The sequence below is a fragment of the Canis aureus genome, chromosome 1, assembly GCF_053574225.1.
Source record: "Canis aureus isolate CA01 chromosome 1, VMU_Caureus_v.1.0, whole genome shotgun sequence".
Taxonomy (NCBI): Eukaryota; Metazoa; Chordata; class Mammalia; order Carnivora; family Canidae; genus Canis; species Canis aureus.
The window spans coordinates 11,888,029-11,906,510 of record NC_135611.1 but is presented as its reverse complement, the minus strand read 5'-3'; the positions used below and the strand labels follow the sequence as shown (position 1 = coordinate 11,906,510).

The 18,482-nt window shown below is 37.2% G+C and overlaps 1 long non-coding RNA gene across 2 annotated transcripts in view; it reads left to right on the top strand.

Annotated features, from left to right (window-relative positions):
* The first annotated feature begins 16,778 nt into the window (after positions 1-16,778).
* Positions 16,779-18,482, top strand: part of LOC144324221 (uncharacterized) — a 56,274-nt gene continuing 54,570 nt past the window's right edge. For both annotated transcript variants that reach the window (XR_013389757.1, XR_013389777.1), the window contains exon 1: positions 16,779-16,913. This is a non-coding gene — a long non-coding RNA (uncharacterized LOC144324221). The remainder of the gene's footprint in view (positions 16,914-18,482) is intronic.

Here is an 18,482-nt window from a genome sequence, read left to right as displayed (position 1 = left end):
TTCTGAATTGAGAATACACCACCAGGGACACCTGGGTGGCTCAGCAATTGAGTGTCTGCCTTCGGCTCAGGGCATGACCCTGGGGTCCTGGGATTGAGTCCTGCATCAGGCTGCCTGTGGGGAGTCCACTTCTCCCTCTGCCTGTGTCTCTGCCTCTCTGTGTCACTTATGAATAAATAAATAAAATCTTAAAAAAAAGAGAGAGAATATAACGCCACATGTAAATCACCAATATGTCATGTAGAAGGTAAAACTGATTAGAGGAGAGGCAAGTTAGCACAGTGTAGAGTAGTAGATAGGAATCTGCCTCAAGTCTTTGTGGGGGAGTGTTTGGATATCTATAGAACCTTAGGCCATAATCAGTGGTCTCTCTGTAAGGTCAAGCCAATGAGTCTGACCTTGCACACAATTAAACAACTCTTTTGGTACACTCAGTTATGGACATTTCTATGGGAATTTGGAGTATTAAAGTAAGTCATGAGTTTAGTCACCTTAAAACCAAGTTTCCAATTCAGAAAAGGAACTAGAATAGGAGAGCCTTAATTATGTAGACCCAGATATGAAATACATGGGCACAAGTGGTCAGCCAAGAACCAGTGGTTTGAGAGACAATACATCTCCTCTCACAACTACTGTAACCACTAACGTCATAAAAAACCTCTCTCAATGTCAATAGGAAAAGGAAGCATTTGCAAATTACTGTAGATAAAATTCCCCAAGGACATCAACCAATGGAGAGCTGACAAATGGATTATATTTTAGCTCTACCAGAAGCCCCCAGGAGGCTGGCAGCTATCAGGTATAACTGGGATAAAGATTTATTCTATCTTGGGTTTAGCTTAGTCTGTTTTAAAAGCAAACTTAAGTAATGCGATTAAAAGATTTAAGAAGTGATTTCTTAAATTTGAACCACTTGTTATATATCTTATGACTAAATTACTTATGTTAATGCTAATGATTTATGAAAATGAGCAAAAAAACTTACATACTATTATGTGTAAATAAATATTCCTTATTACCATCAGAACAGTGTTCTCAGTGAAATTTCTCAGTGAGTCCACTGATAAATTCTCTGGGATTAGGAAGTAGAGATGGGGTGGTAGGAAAATGATGAGATTAGATATGTTTATAGTTTTGATTTATCATCACGTTTTTATGTCACAATTTCCCGCTTGATGGTCTAAGGCCCAGGTTTAAATTTGTGTGAGCCCAAAGAAAGAAATGTAAGTACACAGGACATATATTTAACATTAAATTTAACAGCATGTATTTCTAATGGTACTTTAGGGCACACGTTAAATTAGGAATAACTATGACAAGAGCAACCATACACACATTCACACACACAAGTTCAACATGACCATTAGCAATATATGCTTAGAACTGAAAACAAAACAAAACAAAACAAAACAAAACGCATTAAATGTAAAAGGTTTAATAATTAGGAACACAGATTTGGCAGTCAGTCCTGGATTCAAATCAATCTTAATTTCTCTTCCCATTTGTGTCTTTCTAAGCCCCAATTTATTTACAACCTCTTCCCATCTCACAGGAATAGAAGCAAAGTGTTCATGGACAGGCCAACACCACAAACTCAATGAGTGACAGTAGGGGATAGGCCCTGGGCTCTGACCCTGAAGCTTTAGAAGGTGACAGTTCCTCCTTGCACATATGTTCCTATGGGGCCACTTCTGTGAAGGTGGTCCATACTGCCATGTGTCTCACATGCTTTTCTCAGATCTAAATGGTCATCTAGTAGTGAAATGATGTGACTGTATCTCTCCATAGACCCCTCTTGCCAAGTAGCCTCTGCCTCCTTCCCATCCTAACTCTACCCTACAACTGAGATGAGGCCCAGTTTCTGTCAGAAGAGACAGGGCCTATAGGCTTTAGAACTTGTCTCCTGCTCATGCTTGTTGAGGTGATGAAGTTGGCATGGTGCCCAAAACCCACCCTCGTGGTCAGGCCGTGTGCCCTCAGAGTGGGGAATCTCTGTCCACTGTTTGCAGATGCACAGGTAGACACCTGTTTTCTCAAGAACCACTTAGGTAGCACAAAATTCAGGTAGTCAAAATTCAGTGACTTAAGTTGTTAGCTAGCCACATTGTCTTAATGTTCTTAAGCTGACAGAGATTCCGGAGTTTGGTAGGGAGTTGTCAGGCTCCTATAGTCAGGAAATAGCTATTCTCAGAAGGGAATGGTGGTGTTGCATCTTGGAGCAGCCAGGAAAGTTGGCTACTTTGTGTGTTCATTCAAGTCCCAAATCTTGATCTTGGAGTCTGTAAGAAAGGAGTGTGCACAAGAAAGAGAACAGCCAGTGGTCTCATCTGTCACCTTGGTGAGAAGGTGCCCTATTGGGGGGTCACAGACAGCTAAGGGCTGGTGGTTGGAGGAGCTCCAGAGATAGTTACTTTTGGCACAGACTCTGAGACCTGTTACAGTGCTCTTCTGGGCCAAACACAAGAGGCATTTAGGGCAAACCGAATTCTGACACTGGCATTTTGGGAGGCAGAAGACAACCAGGAAGTCTAAAGGATCACAATGGTGCCTTTTTTGGTACAGGCTTTGAGGTTGGTCAGGACATGCTCAAAATTCTCATCAAAGGTAGTGATAATTTTATCTACTCCTCCACTGAGGGTCTTGGTGAAGGGACCAAAGTCCAGGGTGGGAATCCCTGGAATGTTGGTACTATACCTCCCCCAGGAGGGATGCCATCTGTCAGAAATTGCTGAGCATTCCCCGCCTTACCAGAGTCTCATGCAGTCTTTACCACCATCTTTAACTCTGTGGCTAGCCCAGTGCACTGGGAGTAAAGCTTCTGGATAATCTAAGGGTTGTTTCTATTAGTTTACCCAAATCCATTGGCTTACCTCCAGTCTTAAGACAGTGTGAAAGGAAATTTAACAATTTTAATGCATCTAGAACGCTTCTTTGAGTATAGAAAGTATTTTCTCTATTCATTAGTGAAGACAAAGATAAGGATTCATGGATTTTCTTTTTTTTTTTTTTTTTTTAAGATTTTATTTATTCATTCATGAGAGACACAGAGAATGAGAGAGGCAGAGACACAGGCAGAAGGAGAAGCAGGCTCCATGAGGGGAGCCCGATATGGGACTCGATCCTGGGGCCCGAGGATCACCCTCTGAGCCAAAGGCAGACGCTCAACCGCTGAGCCACCCAGGCATCCCGGATTCATGGATTTTCATCAGCGTATGCACAAAATGTTTAATGTATGTTTGTATTGATTTGTGTGAACACATATGCACCGAAGCCAACAAGTGTGAAGTAATCCTTCCATAGATCCAACAAAGTGATTGAGATTTGTAATTATGTCATTATTTTGCAGATAAAATAACTGAGGTTTAGTTTACCCAAGGCCATGATGTCAGTGAGGGCAGATTATATTCAAATACACATTTGTATGAAACAATATCTGCTTTCATTTACATTTTCCCATTATTCCAGCTGAAGAAATACAAAATGCATTTACACACTCCTGTTCATTCCAGCCTTTTAAAAGGCTTCTGGTTAAATATGGTGAAAGACGATGAAAGATGAAGCGAATAGAAGAGGATTTGGCAGAGAGCAGCTGAAATAAGAGAATTTGCATTACAGATTATCAGATGCACAAGATGAAAACAATTTAGCATGATTTAGGAAGAGGGCTCAACTCAGAACACCTTGTTCTTAACTAAATCCTGCTACTTCTATTCATCCAGATGGCAACAAGATCTTGAGTAAGTAGTAGTCTCCTCTAAGCTCTACATCCTCTCAAGCCAAAGAAAGGATGCATCAGCAGATAGAAATAACAAAACCTTGAAGTTAGATTCACTGCTTCAAACTTTTTTTTTTTTTCCTGGAAGCACTGCTTCAGAAAAACTACATTCTGTGTGTAGCTCTAGCATTGGCTGCATTTGCACACACAATGGGCTATACAGTTTGTTCCACTCTCCCCTCTTCTCTCTGAATGACATGGGATTCTGAATCTCTTTTTTCTCTCTACCCCTGCCTCATGCTCTTTTTTCACATATTCTTGTGTATTTGTTGATCAGTTCTATCATACGTCAGCAATACCCTTCAGTTTGCTGGACTGGGAGTTTTCAGCAAGAGCTCAATTTTCTCTTCACTAGAATAAAACCTTCAGTATGTTCACTTGCCATTCATTTTTCACTCTAGGATTTCTTACTATCTCAATGATATTGCTCCTCAAATTGACTATTATTTTTGTTTCTTTGAGTTTCTATATTGGCTCTTGATATGGCCTTTGTATGACACTTTGCTTGTGAATAAGACTATGTTATCCTTTGGCAACACATACAGAAAGTCTTCTGAAATGTTTCCTAACCTACAGGGCTATACCATTTCACTCTTGCTTTTCCTTAAAGCCATCTATTCAAACATTTTCTTTTTCACAGTATTGTTGGTTAACCAATTGAATGATTATTTAAAAAAAAAAAAAGGTGATATCTCATCCCTTCTCAATATTTCAGGTATAGAGGCAGGAGACCGGAAATAGCATTTCTGCTAGCTTATGCTGATGCATTTGAGAATCACTGACGATGTGTTTTATCTCTAATTTCCAATAATTCCAAGTAAGATTTTGGTATACATCTCCGATAAATCTCTTCTTCAAAAGGTGAGAGAGAGAGGGGAGGGTAAAGAGATTTCAGAAAAACTAAACATTTATTGAACACCTAATAGGTGTAGATCCTTGGACTCATCGCTTTTAAATATGTTCTAGAATTTAGAGCCTTTTAAAGTTCTCATCCCTATTTCTCAGTCTCACTGTCTTGCTTTTTTGGTAACATTTGGAAAGTTTAATCATCTCAGAGAAGGAATACTGTGTGGTGTTTACTATTATGGACTGTGGAGCTAGAGCGTGTGACTTTTAATCTTAACTTCATCTTTGCCAGCTAAGTGGCTTTGGACAGGTTACTTGAAATCTTTATGCCTTAGTTTCTACATTTATAAAATAATTATGACAATATCACCTATCTAATAGGGATGTCTGGAGCCTTCAATGAGTTAGTCAATGGAGAGAATTTAGAACAATGCCTGACTCCATTGCCAGGATTTAGTGTATGTTAGCCTTTATTTTCCTTAAACTGACTTCATGTGGATTCTGAGAATTAAAAAAAAAAAATTCTGAGCTTACAGTGTTGGAAATTTTTATATTTCAAAATTTAGAGTATGCAAAACAGATTAGCATCATTTTGTGATTTTATAGAACCATAGGAGTTTGTGCTACATCACTAGGGATGCTTAAGAGTCTATTAATATCCATCTTTGTCATAGTAATAAATTATGTTTTCATAAGTTGTCTTTTGGGTTTGGCTTGTGAGTCATTGTTTTTATTATGGGTCAGTCACCTGTGGTCATGAAGCTTTAATGGCTGAAGGAAGTGAGACTGTCTTAACTATGACTACAATGATTGCGGTTGTAAGATTCACATTTGTGTAGGACATTGTAGTTAAAAAGTCCTATCACACATATCACCTTCTTTGATACTTATAATAGCCTTAAAAAGGACAGGTGGGAAAATCCACCCCCCTCCCAACCATTTTTCCAGATAAAAGATGTCAATTCAGGGAGGCTGATTTTTGAGAAGTCATACAAAAGAAATGGGGAGGAGCACATTTCTTTGTGTGTGGCTCAGAAATATTCTGAACTCTTGAGGCTGATACCATGCTTCTCCTGCGGATTTCCTTTTAATGTTTCCTTCAGTGAAGATGATTTGCAATAGCCAAGTGCCAGTAGCACAGAATTCAAAGCTAGTTGAACTACAGTAGGTGACCACTTTCTAACTATATAGACAGATATACATAATTTTTACAAATAAAGTGGACTGTTCTACAGATTCATATCAACAGCGGACAGAAATAAAGTCTGGTATGAGGTTAGTAAAGGAAAGTTCATCTAAGCTGACTTAGTCTAAAACTCAAGAGGCAGTGCTCCCATAGGCAGGAGGGGCACCAAGGAGACCTATTAATTTTGTTTTGTTCAAACTCCTTTTCATGATCACACAGCTTTCTTGAACACGGCTATTGTTTCTTACAAAGTGAAATTGAATATGAAAGTTAAAGAAAAAAAAATCCCCTGGTGAAGCGATTCAAAGCACAAACCATGCTGATAACAATTCAGTGGTCTCATCTCAGTATATGAAGAAGGACATTTGCATATATATAGCATGTTTTCTGGTAGAGCTCGACTTAGATTTTTTTTTTGAAATTTGAGCCTAAATTGCAAACACATTTTATGTTTGCTCATTTGGTGAGGAAAGGAAGTTATTTGTCATTTCCAGTGTTTTTTTCCCCCATCATGTTATTGTTTATATTGTTTCATATGATCCCTGCAGAATTCTGAAGTTCCCGTGTGGTGGAATATCATTTTGAGATAGATTATTTCTTGGTGCGGGGGAAGTAGATTGATGAGTAAAATATGATCATTTTCTTCTTTGGCCATGGGGTGTGTGTGTGTGCATGTGTGGTTTTCGACACACAACAAATACATTAAATTTAAGATAATGAGGCTTTTAAAAATGAAGAATACCCTTTTCAAAAGCAAATGTTATTAATATAATACTAGAAAGCCAAAATCCCTTCATGGTATTATTTTCCATGTTGATCTGTAAGCATTATGAGTTATATCTTATGAACACTGACTGTTTTGGGTTAGAAATCAATTGTTTTGATGCATGTAAGGGTAAACAAACATTTCCATACTGAACTTGGTTTCTCTTTCACCAATTAGCTATTTTCTCTGCTTGCTGACAATAATGTAACTTCACTTCCCTTTACTTCCATACCATGTTGAATTAAGCATACAAAGATTCTTTCGTTATTTATTTTCCACTTTCCAACTTTGTAAACATTCTACATCTCACTTTTTAATTTTTAAAATGGTTTATTATTTTGTTACATCTCCCACAACCTGTCTTCCTTAGTTTCTTTCTTCTTTCTCTTTTCTTATCCCTCTTTCTCCTCCCAAAAGTAAAAATGTTAAAAAGTTTCAAGCAACATACCAGCATCTAAGGTAAAAGTGAACCTCACTTCGCTGACAAAACCTTCAAGAAATCCTATCTTTAAAAGATTGTTTTTTGTTCACCTGCCCAGATTCTCCCTATTGAGCACTGCATGCATTCATTGAGTAATATCTAGTGTTTAGTGGATGTGTGAGGGGAGATACCTCTTTTTGATACCATAATTGATCAATTTACAAAATCACAATTTATAACTATAAATATAATCCAGAGACAGCATAAGACAACGTACTGAAATCTTTCTCTCCAATATTTATCTCCACCCTTTTATCTGGGTCACGAGGACATTCACAAAATTGTATGTATGAGATAAGCTCACATACTGTAGAAAGTTGACCCTCTGTTCCCAGGCACAGAAAACTCAACAATTCTCCTTATTATCAGCAATAACTTGATGCAAAGTATTATCAATCTCTGAGTCCAATGGAGTTCCTGATTAGCATGTCAATAGCTGTGTTTTCCCTTCATTGAAGGATTACATCATCCACTGCAGCCAATCTAAGTACCTTTAAGTACAGGTCTAAACCGATTTAAATCTCTGTTGACCTATCTTTTCCCATAAATTGATTTTTTCCCCCTTTAATAAGTTCAAAATATAGATATCTTAAAATTTTGTGAATCAGAAGTGGAGTCTGTCATGAGGATTCTGATCAAAGAGTTCCCTTTTGCAATGGCAACAATTGTGTTAGATTATAATATCTAGATGCAATTTGTATGTTTGTGTATGTTGGCAGATTGAACTAATGTTAAAATGTTATTTAAATCATAATATTTGCTATTGAAAAAACAGATTTAAGCTAGGAGTCTTGTCCAAATTTATTTTTGTTTTCCACTCATTGAAATGGCAGTTCTCAAAAATAATAGTCAACACAAAAATAAAATGTATCATGTAGTTGGCTGATGTCTGGCAGCTAGATGATAAAACTCAGTGATTACACTGGGACCTTAATTTTTACAATTTTGTTGTGTCTTCTATAATTATTGAGACGCAAACACTATTTTACTCAGCATGTAATGAAATAGAAGAGCTTAATTTATTAGATATTAATAAAGTCTCTGGAAACATTCAAGAGTCACTAAACTCTTAAATCTAGTTTATAGGTCAGGGCATGATACTATTTATTCTTTAAGGAAGAAATAAATAAAATATCCATCCTAATAAATTACTACAACACTGAAATGGTAAAAGCTTAAGGTTTAAGAATACATTTCTAGAAGTTCCAATGACTTTCAATTTAATTTGGAACTAGTATTACAGATATTTTTTAATAATCAAATTATCCCAGAATATCAGACTGGAATCATCTGAAGCATTGATTTTATATGCAGTATTATTTATAAAGGTTACTAAAAAGGAAAACAAGCTAAAACCACCCATTTTGGCATCTTCATAGGACCCTATGGATGTATGTATGAGTAAGTACTTTTGTGTTTTTTTTTTTTTTTGTCTTTGTGTCTTCAGTGAAGTACACTGTGAAATGGTCTTTGTTAAAGTATCCACAGCTTCTGTTCCATAAGTCAAGAAGTTTTAACTGAAAATAAATGTTGTTTGTTATAATTTACTTTTTCTCTACTCGATAAAAATTAAGTCGGCCGTATATAATATCATTCAATTTATAGGTTATTTTACTTTTCTGAGTTCCAAATTTCCTGCCCCCCTGCCAAATATTCTCATCCCTTTATTTTTTTTCTCCATTGGATATCTAAATTTACCATCTCTCTCCATGATAATTGAAGGAATTATGCACAGACATGGATTATCTCACCTTGCAAAATGTCCTAATCTTGACCACTGTACCTCCAACCAGCCAAAATAGCTGGCTTACTAAAATTCCTGCAGTATCCTAAGAATTGATGTCTAGTCTGGGATTTTCCCATTATTATAATTACAATCAGTGGAACTCCTAATAGGCAGGCCTGGGATTGATTTTAAAACTGTATGAAGGCAGGCAGTATTGTCTGTGGAGCAGCAATGACAGTCAGTCCATCATAGATATGAGGGATATTTATAACTAAGCAAACTATGACAGAATTGAGCATTAGAGAGCAGAGCACAGAGATCCAGCCACTACCAAGCCAGAGTGGGGCTGTACAATCAGTGGGGAGTTGGATTAGATGAAATTTAATGTCCTTTTCAATACTAAGATATTATTCTAAATAATGCAGTATGGTGACTGGTATCTGCAAGCTCAAGGACCAGAACTGGCATAGGACTGAAACCATGTCGGCACATGGTTACTTTGCTCAGCACACAAAGTAAAACGTGGTGGTTAGGTATATATGTCAGGATGAGACACCCTGTTAGTTTGGGTCAAGGTCTTTGGAGAAGTGAAGAAGAGATAATAAGGAGCAATGGGGGGAGGAGTGAGGGAGAGGGAGAGAGAGAGAGACACTAATATTGGCTATGATATAGGTAAATATGATGGAAACAGATGGTGTTTGTTCTTATCATTTTTCAGTTTCTTTGAAACAAGCCAATTACATTTTGTTTCCACAGTCCACAAGGTTTTAGTTAAAATATCATTTGTGAGAGAAAATTATCTAAGTTATTGACATACATTTTTAAAGGGCAGCCATGCAATAAACAACTTTCTTTTAACTTTATTTTTCAAAAGAGGCCACTAAAACAATCTAAGAATATCATTAGCACTTTTCAACTACAAAAGCATATCACCCTAAATCAAATTGCACTGATTTTTTGTTAAATCAGGACTGTTCTCTATATAAAAATTTATAGGCACATAAAAAGTCATCCTTCTCTGTGCTTCCCTCCATTATATTATCTACTGTCATGAGTGAATATAATGTAATCAGGGTTGTAACTGAGAGCCTACATCCTGTGTTACCTTGGAAATGGCCATACTGCCATGTGCAGAGCCCCCTCTACAAAATCAAGCTGCATTGCTCATCAGAATTATCTCACAACAACATAAATTATGAATGAAGATGGAAGGACTGCCTTTAAGTATTCTGCGGTTAAACCTGCTCACAGGGAGCCTTTCAGACTCCTTTCAGTGTCTGGGGATGTCCATATTAATATATATTTTTTTCCTCTCACATATCATGGTGTTTATTCAAATAATTGTGAAATATACACTAAATTTCCCATGATGTCCCAAACCTACAACAACAATAATGAAAACCCTAGTCCTTCATTTTGATGAGGCTGGTTTCACAGAAGCTATTCCAGATTTTCTCCCTGCTGCTCCATGCTAAGGGCATTGCTTGGTAATGGAGGGAATGCATTAAATAGGAGAGAAGCATCAAGGAAAATTTCAGCCTGTCACACTGAGCTCATTTTGACCCACTACACTTCCCCTCTGCATGAGAAGGGTACTTCTCAACCAAGGAACCCCAAAAGCCCATTTAATAATTATTTTGATGTATATACATTCCACCATTTACCTCTGCATGTGCCCACTACCTTAAAATCATAAAGAGCTATTTTGGATTGAAAGACATATGGGACTATTCCATTAAGAAGAATATGGCAAATTTTCTCCCTGTAAAAAACTAGAGGTATTACCCAAGGCCTACTTTTAGCAGCTGTGGTTGCAGACATTACTTTTAAAGAGTACTTGGCTTCAGCTGGATATGACCAAAGGAAAATGCTTTTAAATCAGGTAACAACAGGGTATAGTAATGTTGCTGATAGATCTTGAGGCACTGAAATTTTAAAATGTGGTAACGTTTTCAGGGCCATTGTAAAGTCTCTTATAACTCGGTGGCAGAAAGAATTTCATATCACAGATTGAAATTTTTAAGAGGTCAAATATAAGGTCAGATATGAAAGGGATACAAAATTTGACCAAATTGGGAAATGTAATCAATCTAGTTTGCTTCTTAAGTATAAATTATTTTTGGGCTGCCTGGGTAGCTCAGCCAAAGCACCAACTCTTATTTTGGCTCTGGTCATGATCATGGGTCCTAGGATCAAGCCTCATGTCAGCACGGAGGCTGGATGGGATTCCCTCTCTCTCTCTCTCTCTCTCTCTCTCTCTCCCCCCTCCACCCCCTCTCTCAAATAAATAAATGAAATATTTAAAAGGAAAAAATATATTTTTTTCAAATATTCATGGAGTATCAGGATCATAAATAAGACTATTTTTCTTCCATCCTGCTGCTTGCCCTACCATATACTCAAAAATAAGATTAAAGCAAATGATGAAACATATAGGCATCTTAATTTTCTGTGTTAGCTATACTGGTCAATATGAATTTTGATTAATTTTTGTGTCAATGAAAGTTATGTTGAGCACTACAATGTGTAAAATTTTTGTTAGGCCTATTTAATAGTACATATCATCTTGGGGCACTGGTTAAAACCAAATTCCTTTAGGGATTTGTCTGTTGCATGGTACTTATCCATGCAAGATCTAATCTCCAATCCCACTGCAGTTCAGATTTATCTATTATTCACTTCACAACTATGTATAAAATGACACTTGTTAGTGATACAGTCTAATTACTCTATCAATATTTGTGAACAAGTTCTTTCATAAAAAAAAAAAAAATCAGTCCTAAATAGAATGAGATTGCCTGCTCCATAAGCCTAGAAGACCTGATCATTGCAACCTCCCATAGCTGATTGGGAGGAGTGTGCACTAAGTTGTACCAGAAATGGAGTCCACATCAGTATGTCCTGTGACATACTGTTTAACACTGCATAGTAATGCTTCCCAAAATTACGTCAGATACAGGAGCATTTTTGCTGGATGAGCTTTATCACTATAGCTATGCAGTAACCAAGGTGACAAAAGGGATTGGTAAAAAATGAACAGGAGTGTAAGAGTTTCAGTTTGGCAAAGACGGAAGAGTGGTAGTGACCTGTTGCACAACCATGTAAAAAGTTATCACTACTGTACTATACACTTAAAAAAGTTGAGGCAGTAAATATTATGTGCTTTTTACTACAATAAAACAATGAATACCAAAAGAACACAGGCTTGGACAAATCTAAAGGCTGATAAATATCCAACTACTCATTCATAGGTGGTATTATAATGTGTTTCCTCAAAACCCACACATTGAAGCCTTACACCCCAGAACCTCAGAATGTGTCTATTGGAAGGTCTTTAAAGACGTGATTAAATAACAAGTGCCATTATAAGGAGAGGAAATTTGGGCACACAGTAGGGATATATGTATGTGTACATGAGGACACAGTGAGAAGGTGGCCATCTGCAAGCCAAGGAAAGAGAACTCAAAAAAATCAAGGCAACTTATGATACCCTGATCTTGGATTTTTAGCCTTTAGAACTGTGAGCAAATAAATTCCTGTTTAACCCATAAAGACACAAAAACAAATCATCAAATTAAGACTATGTTCTCAGATATTATTAACTTCTATTTAGTAAATAATTTGCTATTGGTCAAGCAATCCACATCACAGTGCTAAGAAGTAGGTACTACATTTTCTTATACAATAGCAGAATATAGAAGTGGGGAGGGTTTACGTGTATTCCACTATAAGATTTGCTATAAACTTTTATAAAAGTTTTATAAAGGTTTTTAAACTTTTAAGGAATTGGGGATCCCTGGGTGGCGCAGTGGTTTGGCGCCTGCCTTTGGCCCAGGGCGCGATCCTGGATATCCGGGATCGAATCCCACGTCGGGCTCCCGGTGCATGGAGCCTGCTTCTCCCTCTGCCTCTCTCTCTCTCTCTCTGTGTGACTATCATAAATAAATAAAAATTAAAAAAAAAACTTTTAAGAAATTGTATAAAAACATGGAAAACTTTATAGATTATAACATAGGATACATATCACATGTTAACATAATATTGCATATTTAAATGGAAAATATAAAAAATATATTTTTCTTTAATTAGTCCCATCAGCTGAAGTTCTCTGATTATTTATAGTACATTTGAATGAGACAGCAGTATAAGCAACTGCAATATGCTACATTTCTAGCTATTTCTGTAATTAGTAATTTCCAATGAATTAGGAAATGGGGTGATTCATCTGACCTTTCAAGCTCTAATTGCAGGCAGTTTTTACAGACTATTGAACTTGTATGAACCCCTTTCTGGGACCTGCCTTCTGACTTTTGTTTTTGTTTTGTTTTAATGACTTAGACTGTCACTTAGAACTAGTGAGCTGTGATAATAGGTATAATAGAAAATGTACTACAGAACTTTGGTATATTCTGAGGTATTTCATGTATTTTTCAAACAAAAACTTATTCTTAAGAATTGAAATTGTCTAAATTGTTTTTAAAAGCATGAGGAATGAGTAATAAGATAGATGAAATGCAATATCACAAGGAAAACTGGTGGCTATACATTTTTCAGTTGCCTTTTTTTTTTCTTTCTTTTTCACTCATCTTCTGAAAAAATTCCACTGTTCCTCAGTACTTTTGCCGTGTACATCCTCTTTCATTAAGTATTCTTTTCATCCTAATATATCTTGTAGTGCACTGGGTTAGTGAGAGACCATTTGGTTACGAGGGATGGATACCCTGTTAAGATAGTTCAATCACAGGAGGGGTGGTGAAGATTATGGGAATATCTCTTAGAAATCTAGGAAAAGTTGGATTTTTCTGTAGAGAATTGGCCAAGGTAGACCAATTGCTTAACATACCCATGTATCCATCTCTATAGACAATTTTGGATTTTGAGAAGCCTCTATCCTCTGCACCCACCCAGTGTGTCCATTTAAATATCCATTCCAGCCTCACTTAGACATCTCTGACTGGAAGTCCAAAATATCTTTCTCTGTGTGTGCATGCTATATATAATAGGTCAAAGCTATTTAAGGCATAAAAGTATTTTATTCAGGAAATAATTATGTTTTCTCACTCAGTGCCAAAGGGAAAATACAAGATTTGCAGGAAGTAAACTTTTAGTAAAGACTAAGTGTAAATAAGAAGTTATAAGAAACATCATATGGTTCAGAAAGAAAAGTATAGTATTTGTACCTCACTTCTTTTTACAGAGATTGTGAAAAGAAAATCATAAATTGGTACACATACATGAAAAATTAAAGGAAAAAAATATAATTTCAGAGTTTTTTTTATATCACTTTATGTCTCTAAGCATAGAAACTTGGTGTAGAAGCCTATTTTTAGGGGAGACTATATGAGTAGCCATCTTGCTTTGAAATAGAAAGAAAGAAAGTTTTGGACTATTCTCGATGGAAAGGTTGAAGGCAATTGGTGTTCATTGCTCCAAATAGTAGAAATGGATTATTTTCCTTGTAGAATTGGAAGAAAAAATGGTTTTTCTATCTTTTTGTTATAAAAATGTCTTTCTTCATTTATTTCTTTATTTATTTCTAGGAAAAGCCATAGACTTGGGAAAATGGTCTCTAAAAAGAATCAAGCGAAAGGCCATAGCCACTTGGTGGCAGACAGACATCACTAGAGTGGTTCTCAAATACTCAGAAAGATCCCTTAGACACAATAGCCTTGCATGAGTAGTACTCTGAAGAAAGAGATAAGTCTACACTTAGGAGGAAGCAGAAGAGGTCAGAAGTTATAAAAGGCCCCAGGGTTTAAAATGATATTGTACAGTAATTAAAATGAAGCCACATATAACAGTTCGGAACTGGAGAAAAATTAAAGATGAGGAGAATATATATGAAATTCCTCCACTATTATGATTCCATGGAAAAATGAGATCACAAAATTTTCCACAGCAACATAGATCTTAAATTAGAAGTATGAAACTTAACAACAACAAAGCAAAAAAACAAATACCTTGAGGTATTGGGAAGACTAGTATTACACCAGTAATCTGAAAATATTCATTTTATTTTCTGGGTTACATTTTATCTATTTCATTCCTCTTGTTTTTGTAAAGCCGCTGTACTTCTTACCTTGAGATTTTGATTTTTTTAAAAAGAGGTTCATAGATATAATAGTCCAGTGGGCTGCTTGGTGGCAAGTTAGTTACAATGAACCTCCCCCTTCTGGAAGGTCCATTAGTACCTTCTCAGGTATATTTATTCTGAATATGAGTGCCTTATAACTGCAAAACCTCAGCCAGCATCATTATTTGAGAACTTATGGATGCTTGATCTACAATAACACAGCCAACTAGAAGATTCTCTTTACAGCAAAGGACGGGGCCCTGACCATGAAATCTACTCATTCTATCATCATATACCAAAACATCTTGATGTAGTTAACCTCATAGAGTGTTAGAGTAGCCTAATAAAGACTCAAGTGAAGTACCGGTGTGGAGGAAGTTCTCTGAACACATGGGGTACCATTTTTCAGGATGCAGTATATGTGTTAAACTAGAGACCACTGCATTTTATCTCCAATAGAAAATGTTCACAGGTGTAAGAACCAAAGTATGAAAGCAATACTTGTCTTCAGCGGCTCCCGGTGACCCATCAGATACTTGTCCATCTCCACTACTCTGGTTCTGCATGGTTGGGATTCCATTAGAGAACTTTGTACTCCTCATGTCTACAGACCAGTAGGTGAGAAGAGGAGTCAACATCTTCCAAGGAAAATGACCCTTTTCAACAAAGGAAGGTGTCACTCTCTTAATCCAGTGGGTTAGAGAATACAGGAGATCCAGTTGGATTGACACGCAGCAATCCTACCTTTGGAAGAGTATGAGTACTTGGGGCTCAGACCTCCCAGGAATAAGAGATTGGGTTAAATTAACACTTAAGCCATCCAGATTGGCTGAATAGCTGAGAAACATTTAGCATTAGTAGTGGAGAAGGGAGAAAACTATATTTTGGTCTTGACACAAATTGCAGCAAGAATGAATACAGATGAGTTTGTCAACATTGTTTTTACTATAAATTTCCTTCAGAATAAAAAGGGCCAGAAGAGCCTTAGAGTAGATACCTCTTAAATGTGCATGGAAATGGACTCTGTTGGCACAATGAGTAGACTGTGACATCTCTGGAACCAAATCTTTCAGATATCCTTTAAGAGCACTGGCTGCAGGGAGCATAGCCCCAGAGCATTAACCAGAGATTTTCTCACTCCCCTATGTGCTCCCAACCAATAATAGAGTGTTACTGCACAGGTACTAGTGCTGGCCCATTCCTGTAGGATGCAGGATCCTCTAGGGGAATCTTGGTTTTGAGCACTCTGCATCAGCCTGAAGAAATTTTCTGAGAGTAATCTTAAGCCCAAGATTTTTCTGGCCCCTTCCTCCCTGCTCCCTTTCATTTCACAGATGTCAGAACTGCATTACTGCCAAAGGCTCTCTATGCCTACTTCTGATTCTTCCCCTTTATCCTCTGTAGACATTTTTCTTTTTTCAGTATATCTCTTACATGTTTAATTCCATCATAATGTTTGCTTCTTAGAAGACCATAGCTAACAAATTTATTTTTCCCTGGAATCTTTTAATACTTGAGTTTTAGTAGTTTTTCTGATCTCTTTCTGGGCATAGACCTCCCTTTCTGCTCTTAGGGTTTTCAAATTTCTGGAGTTCCTGTCACAAGGATTCTTGGTCAAGATATAGTAAGGGGTATGCTATAGGAACTTTTCTCAAGAACCAAACCTTTACATAGGCTTTTTCTCCACCTTGCCCTCAGTCCTAACAATCTTTCAGAAGATATATGAATTGGAATAGGTTAGGTAAAACTCCAACTGCAGGGGTTTAAAACTAAAAATGATTTGTCTGTTGTATTCTAAACTTCCACTATAGTAGTTAGGGGACAAGCTCCTGTAGTCACTCAAGGAGCCTGTAAAACATTCCAAGATTCTCTTAAACTGTGTAATCTGAAAACATTCCTCAGTTGCCAAGGCAGGAAGAGAGAGCTAGAAGGCCACAATTTTTTAATGTTAGTTGATTAGTGATACATTTCAGCTGATTAGTGACACATGCCACTTCATTTCAGAGAATATTGGATGGAATGAGGCCCTTGGTCATGCCTAACCGCACTAACTAGAACAGGTAGCTAGCAGCTGCAATGTTTGTTGAACACTGCTGTCTTTTCTGGAGAACTTAATAGTGCTGAGCAGATGCTTTTGAAAAACAAAGCCTGTAGCTATGTTTTTATGCTGTTAAAAATACTTTTCTGATGGAAAATACACTTAGCTACTTGAATCATAGGAAGGGCAAAGGATACTAAAGAAATTATAAAATATATATTTGGTTAAATCCCAAAATCATAAACCAATGTATACATAACAGGATGTTATATTGGAATATGTAACTACGATACCAAGGGATAATAGATATCCGGTAGCAGTATGTGTGTGAAATGAGTTAGACCACCTAGAGATCTTGAAAAAATATGAAAACAAACCGTTTACATGACTTCACACACTTTCCTTCTGTTAAGGGTAAAATGTTTTATAGGATGTAACTTTAGAGATAGCTGGGTTATGATTCCCATTATATCCAAAGTGGAGTGAAGTTTGGGGTGAATAGTGGGTTTCACTTTACCTCAAGTGAGTGGAAAGAGTCTTCAACTTGGAGAATTTCATATTTCCTTTATTTAGGATATTGGAAGGATGGCTCCCTAACTTATGCCCACAGAATGATAAGGGTGAGAACTAAGTTTCTTCCTTTTTAAAAATTTATTTATTTACAAGAGAGAGAGAGCAGTGAAAGAGAGAGAGAGCAAGAGAGAAAATACAAGCAGGGGGAGCAGCAGGGAGAAAGAGAGGGAGAGGGAGAAGCAGGATCCCCACTGAGCAGACAGCCTGAGGTAGAGCTCGATCCCAGGACCCTGGGATTGTGACCTGAGCCAAAGGCAGATGCTTAACCACCGTCTGAGCTACCCAGGCAACCCAAGAACCAGGTTTCTAAGTGCTTGGCAATGTGGTGAAGTAGAGCTAGATGCATTAAGTGGATGGGACATTACAGTCAACTCCTCCGAAGTGTTGTATTTTTCTCTCTTCTGTAATATTAGAACTTCCATCTAGGCATATACCCATCCAAAATAAAAAGACTATACATTTCGGGCAGCCCAGATGGCTCAGCAGTTTAGCTCTTGCCTTCAGCCTGGGGCATGATCCTGGAAGCCCCGGGATTGAGTCCCCTGCAGGGACCTGCTTCTCCTTCTGCCTGTGTCTTTGCTTCTCTCTCTTTCTCTCTGTGTCTTTCATGAATCGATGAATAAAATCTTAAAAAAAAAAAAAGACTACATTTCCAAGCCCTCCTATAGCTGGATGCAATCATATGTTTAAGTTCTAGTTAACATAAAGGATGCAAGCGGAGAGGTGGTGTGACAGCCTTAGGATAACTTCCTTGAGAATTGGTGCACACAAGACATTTCCTTGCCTTTCACCAACATGTTGCTGGATTAATAGGGGCTGTAATTTTAAGGCAATAATGTGTCTTTATTCCTCATGCCATATTTGTATGGAGTCATTATTTAGATATTTGCATGATATCCTAAGGAGAGAGAGCTGAAGCAGCCCTAATATTTTAGAGTCTCAGTCTCAGAGTACTAAACATTTTTTCAGTGTCTCACAGGGGTGCTGAAGGCAGGTACACAAATCCACAGAAGACCAT